Below are 14,999 nucleotides of genomic sequence, written 5' to 3'. Positions count from 1 at the left end.
CCTGGAAGGTGGGTTGTGCCCAGTGGTGGCAATGCCCTTTGGTAGCCCCTCCTTCGTGAGGTGAGCTGAAGGCATCAGCACTGTGTAGGCTTTCCTATACCTGGGAATTTTGGGCCTATTCCCAGCTGCTCTGTACAGAATGATTTATGGACACATTATTAAAACCACATTTCCAGCCTTGGAGCATGAGGGAACCACTGGGTGGTACTGGAGGCAACGTGCCCAGGGAGGAGGGGGTGCTCCTTAGACCACCTGGCTTCTCAAGGGAGATGAACAGCAACAAAGGGGGGCAACAGGCTGCTCCAAAGCACCAGAGAGGAGATGCTGGAGCAGGTCTGTCCTCCCTCAGGAGGAGTAGATCAGCTGGGAAACATCTCCCACCTCCTCCTGCACTTGGCTCAATTCCTCGGCTGTTTGTGCCCTCCATGACTGTCAGACACCGGATTTCTGCCCAGGGGAGAGGGTCACACGGGCTGGGGGGAGGAAGGCAGCTGCCAAGGGTGGTGGGTTGATCCCACTGTGCACTGTGCACACTGGAATGAGCGACATTCCCGCCCCGCCGGAGAGCGGCCGGGTGAGCTCAGGCTCTGCAGGGTGAGGACAGCGGGGCAAAGACTGGATAAAGCTCATGGGATGGCTGATTTGCTGCCCTGATGGCCTTTTCTTCCTGCAAACGTGTGTGGAAGGGCAGGAGGTGTGTGAGCACCCACCTGTCCGTGGGCAGGGGGTTGGAGGGGACCCTTCCAGCCGCTCGGAGAGAGAGCGGCTCCGGCTGCCGACACCTCCTGGCAGGAGGCCTTTCAATTGCTCCATGTCTGCGTGCTGGAAAGCAAGACCTGCTGAGATGAAACCCTCTGGCCTCCTCCCCCTGTCTCCAAGGCAAACACAGACAGTTCTGTTCCTACCCCGAGAAATCCATATTTCAGCCTTGGACTCCCTTTGTGTGGGCTTTGTTTCATCCAGCGCCACGGAGCTTGGATGGCTTTTGCAGCTCATATTGTGCTTTGGATGCAGCCTCCTCTCTCCAGCCCTCTTGCTGCCTCCATAAAGAATAACAGCGGCCGGTGGTGTGTTTTCCCTGGATCATGGGCTGCTGGAAACCGAAGGCAAACGTTGCTGGAAGAGGGAGAGGGCCGGTGGGACACCGCCGGATCCTTCTCCCCAGCAGAGCTGCAGCCTGGGCTGTTTGGCTTTCTCAGGCCTTCATGGTGAGCAACAAATTGTCCTATAAAAATTCTTGCCTTGAATTTTATTTTTCTAAGGAGACAGGCCCAACTTGGGAACTTGGGACTTAAATCTCCCCCTTAAACGGATGGCAAAGTCCAAGATAGAAGCCGTGGCGCTGAAATCCAGCGGGATCTTTAGGTTCTGCTTCTCTCCTTCCCTAAATCTGCATCTGAAGCCTGTTTTTCTGGCTGTGGAAGAAGAAAACCTTGCAAGGACATTTCAGCTTCTCTTGCATGTGAGGAGGGACAGGAGCTGTTGGCCCCAGTGCCAGATTGAAGGATGTGGTTCAGCCTCACCCCCCCTCTTCCCAGGAAGGTAATTTGGGGTGAGGATGGGAACTGCTGCCTCCAGCCTCTTCCTCTGCACATCCAGCCTGGAAGTCACACTCTGTGTGTTCCCAAGAGCCAAAGGTGCCTGAGCCCTGTCCCCAGGTGTGATCCATCTTGATGGCAGGGCTGTGCTCACATCTGGGCTCCCCCCTGCACCACCAATTATCCCATCAGCTGCGTATCCCATCAGCTCCAGGGCACAGCCATGGAACAAGTGCAGCCTGAATGTCCCTCCACGGGTCACCAGCTGCTGATAAAAGGCTCTCCTGAAGATCAGTCACTTCCCATTTGCCATGTGAAATGCCTGGGCTACCTGCATGGAATGGCTCTGGCAGACACCAGGGAGAGGTCCCTGTCTGTGGTCGTGTTTGAGACACTCTGAAAACAGGAACAAGGGCCCCGTGTTCAGACCAAGAAGAGGTCCCAAGAGGTTCCCCAAGAGAGGGGAAAGGCTGGGGGGGACACACCTGGGCATCCCTCTTTTCAATCCTCCCCTTCATTCCCACTCCAGCCTTGCTCTGTGCCTGCAGGGGGACAACATCCAGAAAAATGTGTTTGGGGCTCTCTGAGATGCCACAAAGATCCTCCCATAGGTCAGAACGATACAGATCCTCCCATTTTAGCTACTTCCACACAATTTATAAATAGTGTGGTAAGCAAAACTTTCTTCATCCTGAAACCTTTAGGCACTGGTTCCCAATCCTCCAGCCTGTTTTATCTCCTGAAAATTGGGATGCTTCAAACCCCACCATCCTTTCCCTGTTGGGTCCATGGCTGTGGTGGTTTCCAGTGACCATGAGGGGATGCTCAGTAACCTGCTCTAGTGGCAGGTGACCCTTCTCATGGCAGGGGGGTTGGAACGAGATGATTTTTAAGGTCCTTTCCAACCCAAACCATTCTGGGATTCTAAGGTTCTATGCTGGAAGCAAGGACATCTTGTGGCAATATGCTGCCCTTGAACCCGGAGTTGGGAATCACGGGGTTTGAAGGGATTTGAAATCCGTGGCTGGAATTTGTGGCTGGTGCCACGCTCTGACCTGAGAGCTTCAAACTGGGGTGTCCGTGAGTTATCCAGAGCAGCTCTGGCACCCCAGAGCAGGGGGCAGGATGGGCAGGGGTGGGAGCAGCATCTCTTGGCCACGTGAGTCTCTTCAGCTGCTCAGACCAGCGAAGACAAATGGCCTGGAGGAAGCATTTCCTCTGCCGAGGGCTCTCGCCCGGGAGGTTTCTGTTCACAGCCGAGGTCAGGAGTTGAAAAATGAAGAAGAAAGGAAAAGGATGGAAAGATCCATCTTCCCTTATGAAATCCCCAGGGCAGGGGGCATTTGGAAGTCATTTTTCACCGAGCTCAGAGCTGTTTCTGGCCCTTTAGTAGAGATTATTCTCTCCTCAAACCACACAGATTGGGACGCAGGGAAGTGTTTTCCCTCCGTCCTGGCGGGTGTTGGAAGAGGAGCGTTATCCTGGGGGCAGGAGTGCACCTTCCAAGGGTAGGGCCTTTCCAGGGGGTTTGGGGTAAAGTGGAGCCAAATTCACACCGAAAATTGCTCTGTTTCTCAAAATTCAAACATTTGAAATGCACTGGGGCTCAGATGCAAAAAGAAATGAGTGGTTTGGATTAGTGCATCAATGCACAGGGATGGCTATTAAGGGGGAAAACCCTTAAAATAGGAAGGAGAATTTCAGCCTGGTTAAAGGAAATTGAAATAAAATTCCTTTCTGGAAGGAATTCAAGAAAATTATTTTCCTTCTGTGTTTCTGTCTCTCTTCTTCTGGCTTATAAAAACAGCTTGGCTCAGATATTACACCAATTCTGCCTTTTATTAAAAAGCCCTGCTCGGGTTGTGCAGATTTCATGCTGTTACATGAAAGTAAAATTTTATGACCAGAAGCTGAAATTAGGAAGGACCCTTTTTTTTGTTGTTGTTGTTGTCTTGGGTTGGATTTTGTTGGTAGTCAGGAGGGTTTGTTTAGCTTTGCTTTTTCTAAAGCACAGCCAACTCCTCCAGGGCTGAGCACTCCAGGCTTTTTTTTGGGATGCTCGTTCCAAACAGGTGCTGATGTTGGGAAGCTGAGCTCTGGACAGAGGAAGGAGGTGGGTGATGCCCTCCTTCTGCCACTCACCTCGGAGCAAACAGGGTTCCATGGCTGTTCCAGAACAGGAGGGATGTGTGGGAGAGCAAATGTGTTTCATTGCACGGGACACAAACCCTGGATGTCCAGCCTGGAACAGTGTTGTGTTGTGTTGTGTTGTGAGCAACGTAACTGTGCAAAAGTGGGAGCTGTTCCCTCCTCTCACCCTCTATAAATCCAGATTCGATGGATCACAGCTTGGTTTGAGCCCGTATTCAACACCAGCTGCTTGCTGGCTGGGTAATGCCAGCAGACTTCAGTTGTCATTTCTCACTTTAAATGTAGTACTTCTGTTTTTCCATTCATTCCACCCTCCTCTGCTAAAAAAGAAACTATGGAAGGGAGAAAAAAAAAAGTCCTAAAAGGTCATTTGGTCCTTCCTTGTTGGGTGAGTTACAGGAAGCTGAGGGGTTACTGTGTCTGAAGGTGTGAAAGAAGAGTTGCAATATTAGAAGAGTTACAGTATTGGCTTCTTTTGGGACTTTGGCAAGGCAACGTTGCATCTCCAGGATCCATCCCTGCACCCTGTGTTGTTCTCCAGCCCTTGGGAGAGATTCAAAGACCCCTGGGTTGGGGGAGCCATCCCACCCATCCCAGCTGTGACTGGGCACCTCTCCCTGCACAGCTCCTGCTGCAGCTCCCTGGGACATCCCGAGGGACTTCAGGGCATGGACCTCCTCTCCCTGCTCCAGAGACAGGATGGGGGATTTAGGTCAAGCCCCCTGGCCCCTCCAGCCCAAACCTCTGTGCAGGCTCCTCCTGCCCTGGGAAGATTTCCGGAGCAGCCGTGAGGATTTCCCCAGCTCTTTATCAATAATGCAGCAATAAAAAGGGGCAGCCTCTCTTTCCCAGGGCTCACAGAGCCCGGAATAATCCGAGGAGGGATTTGGCTCCCCCCAATAGGCAGTTTACTGGTGGGCAGTGCTTTCCAGCCCCTCTGTTGGAGGGGGCTGTTCCCCCACCACCAAAGTGCGACTGAGGCTCTGTGATGGGCTGGCCCATAAATCTCTCCCCTCTAATCCTTTCCATTCTGCTTTTTCCAAACTGGGGGAGGAGGGGGGATACTGGGCTGGGCTGGGCAGCCCAAAGCTTTAACCCTTTGTGCTTTGGGGGATCTTCTGCTGAGCAGAAGAGGACGGTGGGTGGAAGGAGGGCTGTTCCACGGCAGCCTTTTAGAAGCAGGTAGTTCTAGTCAGCAATTAAAGCCCCACTGACAGCTTAAAGAGCTCCTCTGGAAGTTTAATAAGTCCACCACTGGATATAAGAAATAAATCTGGCTGCATTACAATCACTTCCAACTACTTAAGCAATAAATGCAGGACTCTGCTCTCGTTCAGCCGTGACGTGGGAATGTTGCTGGGATGCCAGAGCAGGATCCAGCTCAGCCACTGGAGCCAAGGAGACACTGTGGAGGTCACGGGGCTGTGCTGGGGGTGGGGTGATCCAGGCCTTCAGTGTGAGGTCACTTGGAATCTGAGGCTGAAATGAAGCTCTCGTGGGCTCTGTGGAGGTGAAGAAACTCCCGTATGGGGACAAGCTGAGAGAGATGGGGCTGTTCAGCCTGGAGAAGAGAAGGTTGTGTGGAGACCTCACAGCACCTTCCAGGATCTGAAGGGGCCCACATGGAAGCCAGAGGGACCCTTCAGCAGGAACTGTGGTGACAGGACAAGGGGAAATGGGTTCCCACTGAAAGAGGGAAAATTTAGGTTGGACATATGGGAAAAATTCTTCCCTGGGAGGGTGGGAGGCCCTGGCACAGGTTACCCAGAGAAGCTGTGGCTGCCCCATCCCTGCAAGTGTCCAAGGCCAGGTTGGACAGGGCTTGGAGCAACCTGGGCTAGTGGAGGGTGTCCCTGCCCATGGCAGGGGCTGGAACTTTAAGGTCCCTTCCAACCCAAACTGTTCCATGATTCCATGATTCTAAACCACCTGAGCCAAATGCCAAAATCTCCTTTTGCCCCGTGGCTGGTGATGTAGAAGAGGTGTTGCATCCCAGCTACCTGACCTTGGGATATGGAAGTGATGAGGGAGGTCAAGAACAAGAGGCAGACGGTGATTTTGGTCCTCAGGTGTTTGCACAAACCCCTCTGCCAAGGCCAGGTTCTGACAGGCTGCACTGGCACTGCAGTGTTGTGTCACCAGCTCTTGGCCACAGGTGGAATTTTATCCTCCCAGTGCCCACTGGAGGTCAGGAACAGGTCCATCAGTGGCCACCTGAAGTTCCCATCTGGGAGCAGACCTTGTGTGTCAGGGGGGCTCCCAACCCCTCCCAGCCCTGTCACATTAAATATTCCCTGTATGGGATATCTCCATGCCAGGAAGAGACAGGAGCAAGCCCAGGGCAGGATTTGGGCCGTGAGGGGCTTCTGCAAGCGCCCCACCGTGCCTTCCTTCCCTGATCTTCAGCTTTGAGGCGTTGCAGTGCTTGAAAAATGAACTTTGTGTCCATGTTCTCCTCAAAGACCCCGGGCTTTTTAAGCCCAGCTTTCTAAACTGTGCTGAAAGGTCCCGCCCCGGGCAGGGGCTGCCTTTGAAAGGGAACAAATTGTCGGTTTATGGCTCCCAGGTGAGGGGGGGGGGGGGGGGGGCTGTAAATCTCCCACCATTTAACGCATCTGGTCTTTTCCAGGCTGGCTACCAGTGTTCCAAGGAGGAGAGGGAGGAATAACCAACATTTCCGGCCATCGGCTGCTCGCACGGCCCCCGGGAGCTCCTCGGGAAGGTTTTTAAAGGAATATTTATGGATGATCCCGGTGAATCAGGCCCTAAAAGGTACCAAGAAAGGGCTGTTGTTCATTAACATTTGGGAGCTGTGCATTGAGGATTTCCCTGCGGAGGGGCAAAAGAAATGGAGTGAAAGTGAAGGGGCTTTCGAGTTAATCCGGTTCTTTTTGAACCTTATTGTTGTTGGTAAAAAAATCAGAACCTTAGGAAGGAAAAAAAAAAATTAGAAGTACATTTTTGGGATGGTTTTCCTCCAAAGGTTCTTTCTAAAATTCCACACTGGGTTCCTCAGCAAATATCTTTGTTCTTACTGATATACGGATCCGTGGTTGAGTTTTGGTTTTTGTTCACCCACGTCTCCATGCTAAAACAACATCTCTACTCCAGCTAATAACCTGGGAATAACTTCAATTTGGTGGGTTTTCCTAAAGAAAACTTCCTTATCACTGCAATTTATTTTCAGTTTGATAAAAATGGTCTTAAAGCTTTGCAGCTTTGTGCTCACAGTGTTCTCCAAGTTAAACTTCCCCATCTCAGTAAATAACAGATCGTTCCCCGAGCCTTGTAAAATCACTTTGTATTAATCACTTTGCTTTTATGAACAGGAAAACTGAGCACAGGAGGAGGGATGGTTTGGTGGAAGAGCATCCTGGGGTTTCCACTCTCAGAGCCTTTTCCTGAGACATGAGTCACTTAAAAGCCTCCTGTAGACTCACTGATAAGAGAAACTCCCTTGAGGTGAGCCCGGGTCTGTCCTTCAGCATGTTTATGTAAAGTACCTTTGGAACAGATTTATTCCACGGAATGTGTGGAGGAGATAAGGCCACACGTGCCCTCTGAGCTGGTTTCTTTCGGTGCAATGTCTTGAGGTTTATCTGAGTGTGCCTGAGATCAGTTTGCCAGAGAGAGAGAAAATCGGGGTGTTCTGTCAAAACTACAGGTCCCTGGGGCTGTTGGATCCAGGACTGCAACGACAGAGTCAACAGTGGAGACACTTTATTGATGTCAGTGAATGTCCACCATGCTCAGCTGCCATCCTGAGGGCCCAGCTGTAGGATCAGTGGACAGAGTCCCCAAAACTGTTGGATTTGGGTCTCCTTCCATAAGCACGGGGTGGTTCCAGAGTAACTGAGGCTGTGCATGGGGCAGTTTGATGTGCAGGGCTGTGTGGGTGCAGAGCTGTCCATGAGGGCTCCAGTAATGATTTCCTGGGAGAAGCACCCCTTTTTCAGAGGTGATGTGCCTAATAGATGGAAAACACCAGGGACAACCAGGTGGTAAAAAGAAAGTGCTTCCTTCTTATCCTAAGCCATCCCCCCTTGTCAGCACACATCTGAACCTTCTCACACATGTTCATCCATGAGCAAAATCCTCCAGGGAGAAACTGCTCTGACTCAGCTCCTCTGCTCAGCTCTGTGTGCACTTGGCACGAGGCAGGAGGTGAAGAGCTCAGCCCAGGCAGAGCAAACCTGTCCTCCAAGGCCAGAGAGGCAGCAGATCCTCCAAGGCCGGAGAGGCAGCAGGCGGGAAGATGCCGATTTTTTGCCTGATGAGCAGATCTCCAGCTGTTCTGCCCCATCCTCCTGGGATGGGGACAAAGGAGGGGGTGCAAAGCCACAATGACTTCACCAGCAGCACAAGGATAGGATGGTGTCCAGCTGATCCTTGTGAAACACCCTCTGGAGTGTGCTGGCTGTGGGAACTGTGCCCAGCTCCGTGTCCTGCCATCGCGGCCTCCTCGCCTGAGTCACTTCTAACCCAATACTGAGTTGTTACCACTGGCATCAAAAAAGGGATTTTTTTTGCTTTTCAGTGACTTCACAAATCCAAGACACTGCCAACTATCCCCCCTTCACAGCATTTAAAACATCAACACTTCCCTCCCAAATGAAAAGGGAGTCAAAGGTCCTGTGCTTCCCTGTGCCCCTTGCTCTCCCACAGCAGGGATGTGGGGATTGGCCTTTTAGGAAGCCTCCTCTGCTCCACTGAACTGTATTTGCAATTTAGGACTGTGGCCTTGTGATCCTGCACCCAGTGTGTGCAGTGGGACGTGGGGGCAGGTCTGGTGGGGAGCCTGTTTTGGCTGTTCCCTGGATTTGTCACAACAGCTCAGGAGCTACTGGGGGACAGCTGAGTTTGGTCCGTGGCCACAGCACCAAGCCTGCCAGAGTTCAAGAAGCATTTGGACAGTACTCTGGGGCCCACAGTGTGACCCTTGGGATGGTCCTGTGCAAGGCCAGGAGCTGGACTCAGTGATCCAACTCTGTGATCCTGCAATTCCCAGTCTGCCCAGTCCAGAGGTGTTCACCCTCGGAGTAGGTGCTCCAACTCTTCCCTCGTAACTCCCACATGTTTCCAACATCCCTGTTAAAAAGAAACCTCCATCTCTCCCCCTCATTTCCCTTTCTCTGAGACTCTGCTTGGAGCTTGCACAAGCCTTGCCCAGCAACAACCCTGGCGCCCGTCCCGGCGTGGCCGTCGTGACTCCTGCGCAGGGAGGGCAAAGGCTGTGCTCCTGCTAGTTTTGGGGCAGATTTCGCTCACCTCTGGCACCTCTCCCTCCTCACTGCTCCCAAATTTCCAGGGTTCCTCTCTCTCTCCAGCTTTCCCTCCTTCTGGGCTCACCTCTGCCTCTCAGAGGCCTCGTCCCCGGGAAGCCGCAGCGAAACGTGGCACAGACAAAGCCAGAAAACCACCAGGGAGTTCAGGGAGTTTTCCTTCCTTGCTCTGCTTCCTTTGGGATGGCATTAAAATGCAGCAGAAGACGAGACCTGGGTCCTGCTCTGTTTGTGGAGGATTTTTCCACCGGTGCAAAAAAGGGTTCTGAGAATTCTTTTTTACAAAGGGAAACACAGAGACAACGACTACAGGGGCTGGAGGGCTCAGCCTGGGCTCCTTGCTCTAGGAACCAGCCCTTAGGTCAGTGGTGGATAATCAAAACTGGGGAGGAAACCAAGGGTCTGGTGCCCAGCTGGTACAAATTAGTCAAATTGTTAAGATTTTAATGAGTTTGACAACCGAAATCGCCTGTGCTGGTAATTCCCTTGCATGCTCCTGGGGAGAGGCATTGTAAGAAGAAGAAGAAGGGCAAGTTGTTCCTCTTGGAAATCCTTTCACCTTCTTTATGCAGAGAGGAAAAATATCAGGGAAGCTGAGCTCTGGATGGTCTCTGTGGGTTGGAGGAACTTTGAGACAAGGATCTGGCTTGGCTCTGTGGTGGTATTAGGGAGTAGGATTATCTCCCTATCCACGTAGGGTAAATCAGGAGGAAAATGTACTGAAGTGGTGGGAATGAGCCATCAGCCCAGCAGAACAGCCTGTGCCGTGGGGAAACAGCAGCAGGAGAGGTCCTGGGGGTCTGGAAAGGGAGATTTGACCCTGCTCCGAGGCTCTGGCCAGCCTGGGAATGCACTATCCTATTATTCTGGGATTCTGTGACCCTGCAGGTTTGCACGAGCTCCAGGAGCAACCCAGTGGGGCACCTGGAGCCTCCTGGCATGGGGGAATCCCTGCTGACTGTGCCCTGCCCAGGACAAGGGACATCATTGGGGGTCAGCTCTGGTAAGTCACAGAACCCCCAGGGCTGGGACCCCAACTCCAGTTCAAGACACGGGGACCCCCGTCAACAGTGATGTGTTAAATCAGCAGAAAAACTGCTTTCCTTTCTCTTTGGATTCCTTGTCCTGTTTGCAGGAATCAGGGACCCTTCTCTCCACTGGGGAGCCAGAAAGCTCCCCAGTCTCAGCCAACCTTTTGTCTTGGTACAGCCCTGGCCTTTGTGCTCTGTATTAATTTAAGATGCTGTGAAGTGAGAGCTGTGGGGGTGGGAGATGCTGTCTAAAACTTGTTCAGAGCCTTTGCTGGGTAAATCCCCGTGGAATTTCATTTAAACGAGCTGACACCAGTATGAATCATGCCAGCATTACCCGCTCTCCAGCACTTCCTACCGACTGCCTGCAGGGCTCTTGCTTTTTCAAGTGAAGACTAAAAGCATCTAAAACTGTTTAAGACCCCAAAGTCTTAAAATAATAGGTTGGTTTTTTGTTGGTTTTTTTTTTTTTTTTCGTTTTCACTGTGGAAGAAACAACATCTGCTATAAAAATCTGCTGGCCAGGGGCAGTGGGAGCGGATACCACTTATCAGGGGCTGGAAAGTGCCTCAGCCCCGGGCCTCATGATCCCAAAGTGGTGTCTCATCTGTCTGCAAGCTGGACAGATTAGATGTACACAGAGAGGATGGAGAAGTAGGGATAAAAGAAAGGACATGGGGAATTCGGTGGAAGGAGGAAGGAAATGAAAGCAAGACTTCCAGGAAAGGGAAGGAGACAACACTGTATTTATAAATACGTACCTGGGCTTAAGTGAAGGCTCCTAAAAGCTGCTGGGACACAGTCAGGCTGCTTTGGAATAAAATCCACGAGGTAGAGTGTCTGTTCCCAGGATTTAACTGAAGAGTGACATCTCTTCAGAGGCAGGAAAGTGGTCAGGAGTAAGCATGAAACATGTAAGATTGCAGAATTCAAAAGGATAAACATTATTTGATACCTTATTTATAGGGCACCACAGGGGAAAGGTAAAGGTTTCAGAAAAGAAAGAAGCACTTTAATTTCATCTGGAGATTTTCCAACAATAAAATCTAATCCATCATTCTCCGTGTGTGACTGCTCTTAATGAAAATTTAGAGGCTGTGAGTGAAATTTAGAATTCCCAGGGGATACTATTAGGAAGATGTCTAGCAGCTATGCAAAACCTGTTAGATCAGAGCCCTGCCAAGGGCCGGGAAGAGTGGAGTGTGAAAGGACAGCTTTTAATTCCAAGTGCCGAGGCTCTGCAGGGCCCAGCCTTCCTCTCCTGGGTGGCAGTGGCACTCCTGGGATGGCTCCCACCAGGAGCAGCTCACTAGGGGATTTCAAAGAGACAAGACTTGGCCCATTTACATTTATCTTTCCCCCAAAGATCCTCCATGGTGACAAGAGTGGTTGATCTCCTCTCCTCTCCCCTCCTCTCCAGGTTTCTTGCCCAAATTTAGTGATCACAGTTAGGAGCTTTCCAAAAAGCAGAGAGTGAACCTATTTCATCAGAGAATCATGGAACGGGTTGGGTTGGAAAGGACTTTAAAGATCATCCTGTTCCATGGGCAGGGACACCTTCCACCAGATCAGGTTCAAACTTTGGACACCTCAGCCCATCTTGGAGCTGCACAGAGCCACAAAGTGCCTCTCAGCCTGACCCCCAAGGTAAGGTTGACCATCCCTAATCATTCCCAATCCTCTGCACTTTATTTTTAATCCAAGCAGATCACCAGACTGTTTCCAATACTTTTTAATGGTCAAAAAAGGGGCTTCGATTATAAAGACAATAATGTTAAATTATTGAAGGGCCTGGATGTACATCATGAATCAGTTTAATACTAAAGTCACTGCCAATTATTCAACTGATTCAAAAGGAGACTCCATCACAAAATGTTAAATCACAGGATAAATCTGTCCCAGGAAGGGCTTTAGTAATCAAAATTCTCTCAAAGCAGAAAAGGCTTTTTCTAAAAGCAGGGGGGGGAAAAAAGGTTACAGCTTCAGCCAGACATTATATAGTAATGCCAGATGTTAAACAGTTGACTTGAATTATTGGCAACTATCAAATGCACGATCCTAATACTACTGGTTGCAGAGCTATGCCACCAAGTTTGTAATCTGTGGAATGGGCTTAAATATTCCTTTAATTTTCTGCCTATGGATAAGAGGCAATTTGGATCAGCTTCCACAGAATAATAACCTCCTAATTCTCAGCAGATGAGCCTCAGCCTCGTGCAACATCAAAAAACCAAGACCCCGTGGAATGTGTGACCTTTCATGGCAGATGATTTCCAATCATAGGACTCCGTTGGATCTGAGTAATTAAGGACAAGACAGGCCTCAAAGTGCTCTGCCTGCAGACAGGAGGAGCCTACAGAGTTCCCTGTTCCCAAAAGCAGGTAAAAAACATCCAAAAAAAAAGGGTTCAGAGGTTTGCACATCGGTCTTTTTTACCCCAGAATTTGCCTTTCTAAAATTTTTCCATGAATCCCTGTGCTGGAGAACCCCAATAGCCCGAGATCAGTGGGAGCAGGTGCTGTCTGCCCATGTGGGTTCTCAATTCCTTGGGTGCCTCTGCCTTTTTCCTTCTCCTTCCCACGTCACCCATCCAACGTCACCCACTGTGTCCATTTGGGGGGGCAGGACTGGCACCTATTCATTTGTGCAGCCCCCAACCTGGGGGTTGTAATCCTTTGGAATTCCAGCCAGGTGTCCTGCAACAACCCTCCTCTGTGGGGTCAGTGACTGCTGCCATCTCTGTGGCTAAAAAATGGGATCTGGGCACCTCCTGCTCAGGCCAGGATCGGTGGGAATGGCCTTGTCCCCCAGCAGTTCAGGCATGGATTTTTCCCACCAGCCTGGCAGCATCACCATGAGGTTGGGCACCTCCTGCATCCAGGATGAGATTTGCTCTCTCTCCATGCTCAGCTTGGGATGTGTTAGAAGTAACATATGTAGTGACAGGATAAGGGGGAATGGGCTCAAAGTGACAGAGAGGAGGTTTAGGTGGGATACTGGGAAGGAATCCTTCCCTGGGAGGGTGGGGAGGCTCTGGCACAGGTTGCCCAGAGAAGCTGTGGCTGCCCCTGGATCCCTGGAAGTGTCCAAGGCCAGGTTGGACAGGGCTTGGAGCAACCTGGGATAGTGGGAAGTGTCCCTGCCCATGGCAGGGGGTGAGACTGGATGAGCTTTAAGGTCCTTTCCAACCCATGTGATTCCATGATTCTATAAATGCAGCTCCCCAGAGGTGTGAGGACAATCCCACCCACTGCAGACTGCAACAGAATTTCCTCCAAGCCTGGGCTGAGGCTGAAGTAACAAAACTTGGCTGTTCAGACAAGCCAAACCCCACATTTGCTTTTCTTTTGATTGTTTTCCTTCCCCTTTCCCCGATGCAGGGCTGTGGGATCCGAGAGCATGGGCAGCACGGCCGGGCTGTTCCTGCCTCGGCTCTGGCGGGAACGTCCTCGCTCCGAGGCTGGAAGGTGGGTGAGGAAAGGGTCAAAACACATCCCCCCAACTGCAGGAGGAGAAGAATGTTGGCAGAGCAAACCTTGCCACAGGAATAAAAGGTTGTCCTGCCTGTTCATATTACTCCACGCGGGGTGAGTAAAACTGTCGGTGGGAGTGAAGCGTCTGATACACAAAAGGGAATAAAAACTCATTAAAGGGCTGAAAGAAAACCCTGTTAAAATACCGAATATACAGTGGAGGAGACTTGATCACCCTCGTGCTCGAGGAGTGTCAGGCTTTGAAGGAATCTGATTTTTTTTTGCCTTGAAAGCAGCGGAAATGCGCTCTGTGGGGAGCCAGGTGGGATGAGGGGCAGGTAGAGTGTCAAAGAGCACTGATAATATTTCAGGGAGCCTGAAATACGAAGGGGATTTATTCAGCTTTCTGTGGGGAGGGGAGTGATAGCAGATTTTTGAAGGAATTCCAGTGTAGTTCATGCTCGTCTGGTTCTTAAATCCAGAGCCCTCGGCCGCTGCTGTGCCGCGGTAGGAGCATCTCCACTGCTCCCCACAGCCCACAGGGAATCAGCACTGGTGGCTCCTCGGGGTGCTCCTGCCCTGGCCTGGCTCTTGTCCCCCTGAAAAACCAAAAGAAAGAGCTTTTTAGAGGGCCTGAAGTACCCTGAGAACCCTCTTTCTCACAGCATCCTGATTCTGCTTTATGTGGTCTTGGGGGAGGGAAGAAATTACAAAGGAAAAGAGTAAAGGAACCACCTCAGTCCTCTTAGTGCTGGAATGATGGAGCCTGGTTTCCAATGGATTTGTGTCTCAGGGCTGATAGACCTTTAAACCAAACTAAACTGTGGCTATGGCAGGATTTCCCCCCTTTTTATACACCAGAAAAGTGGTGGGGAAAAAGACATGATTAATACCTCACCCAGAGCAATTCTTGCCTGGTCAGCCACCCAGAGTCTTCTTTTTGGGTGTTTTCCCCTGTGTGGACTTTTTAGTATCTCATAGGTATGAAAGCTACCAAGACTTTTCCATGGTTTGGGAATTTTTGTCCCTTTTCTTCCTGGATTTGAAGCTTTCTGGTTGTGGTTTCTCTCTCACACACGCACAAATCTTTTGTAACATCCTTTATAGGAGTGTGTTAACTTTAGGATTTCTATCTGTTGTCCATTTGGTTGAACTTGGCACCAGAATTCAGTAATTCCATGGGGATGGGGCTGTCAGGGGAACATTCCCTCATCCATGGGATATTACCACAGAATATTGCCTCACAAAATCAGGGTTCAAGGAAAACCCTGTTGCTAATTTAGATGGAATAAACCACTAATGCAAGCCCTGAGCTTAACCCATTTTCCCTGCTCTTGCTACCATTTTCCTCCTGCACAGGGAGGTGAGTTTTTGTCTCAACCCCTCCTCCTCAATCCAGCTTTTTTTGGACAGCAAGGCTGATTTCCTCCCATCTCAGCGACACCAGGTACAAACAGGGCCCGTCATTCCCTCACAGGCACATTATAATCACCTAAGTCCTGTTTCCTTCTGAAACCTGAGCAG

At 50.7% G+C, this 14,999-nt stretch overlaps 1 long non-coding RNA gene across 1 annotated transcript; it reads left to right on the top strand.

Moving 5' to 3' along the window:
* Positions 1–556: 556 nt before the first annotated feature.
* Positions 557–10,339, top strand: LOC127467435 (uncharacterized). The gene is made up of 4 exons (XR_007903124.1): positions 557–1,462; positions 6,319–6,461; positions 7,019–7,151; positions 9,860–10,339. It is a non-coding gene; the product is annotated as an uncharacterized LOC127467435 (long non-coding RNA).
* The last annotated feature ends 4,660 nt before the right edge of the window (positions 10,340–14,999 follow it).

This window comes from Manacus candei, unplaced genomic scaffold (assembly GCF_025592945.1).
Source record: "Manacus candei isolate 608988 ecotype Guabito, Panama unplaced genomic scaffold, ASM2559294v1 h1tg000002l, whole genome shotgun sequence".
Taxonomy (NCBI): Eukaryota; Metazoa; Chordata; class Aves; order Passeriformes; family Pipridae; genus Manacus; species Manacus candei.
The sequence above is the reverse complement of the archived record's forward strand: the minus strand, read 5'-3'. Positions and strand labels throughout refer to the sequence as shown.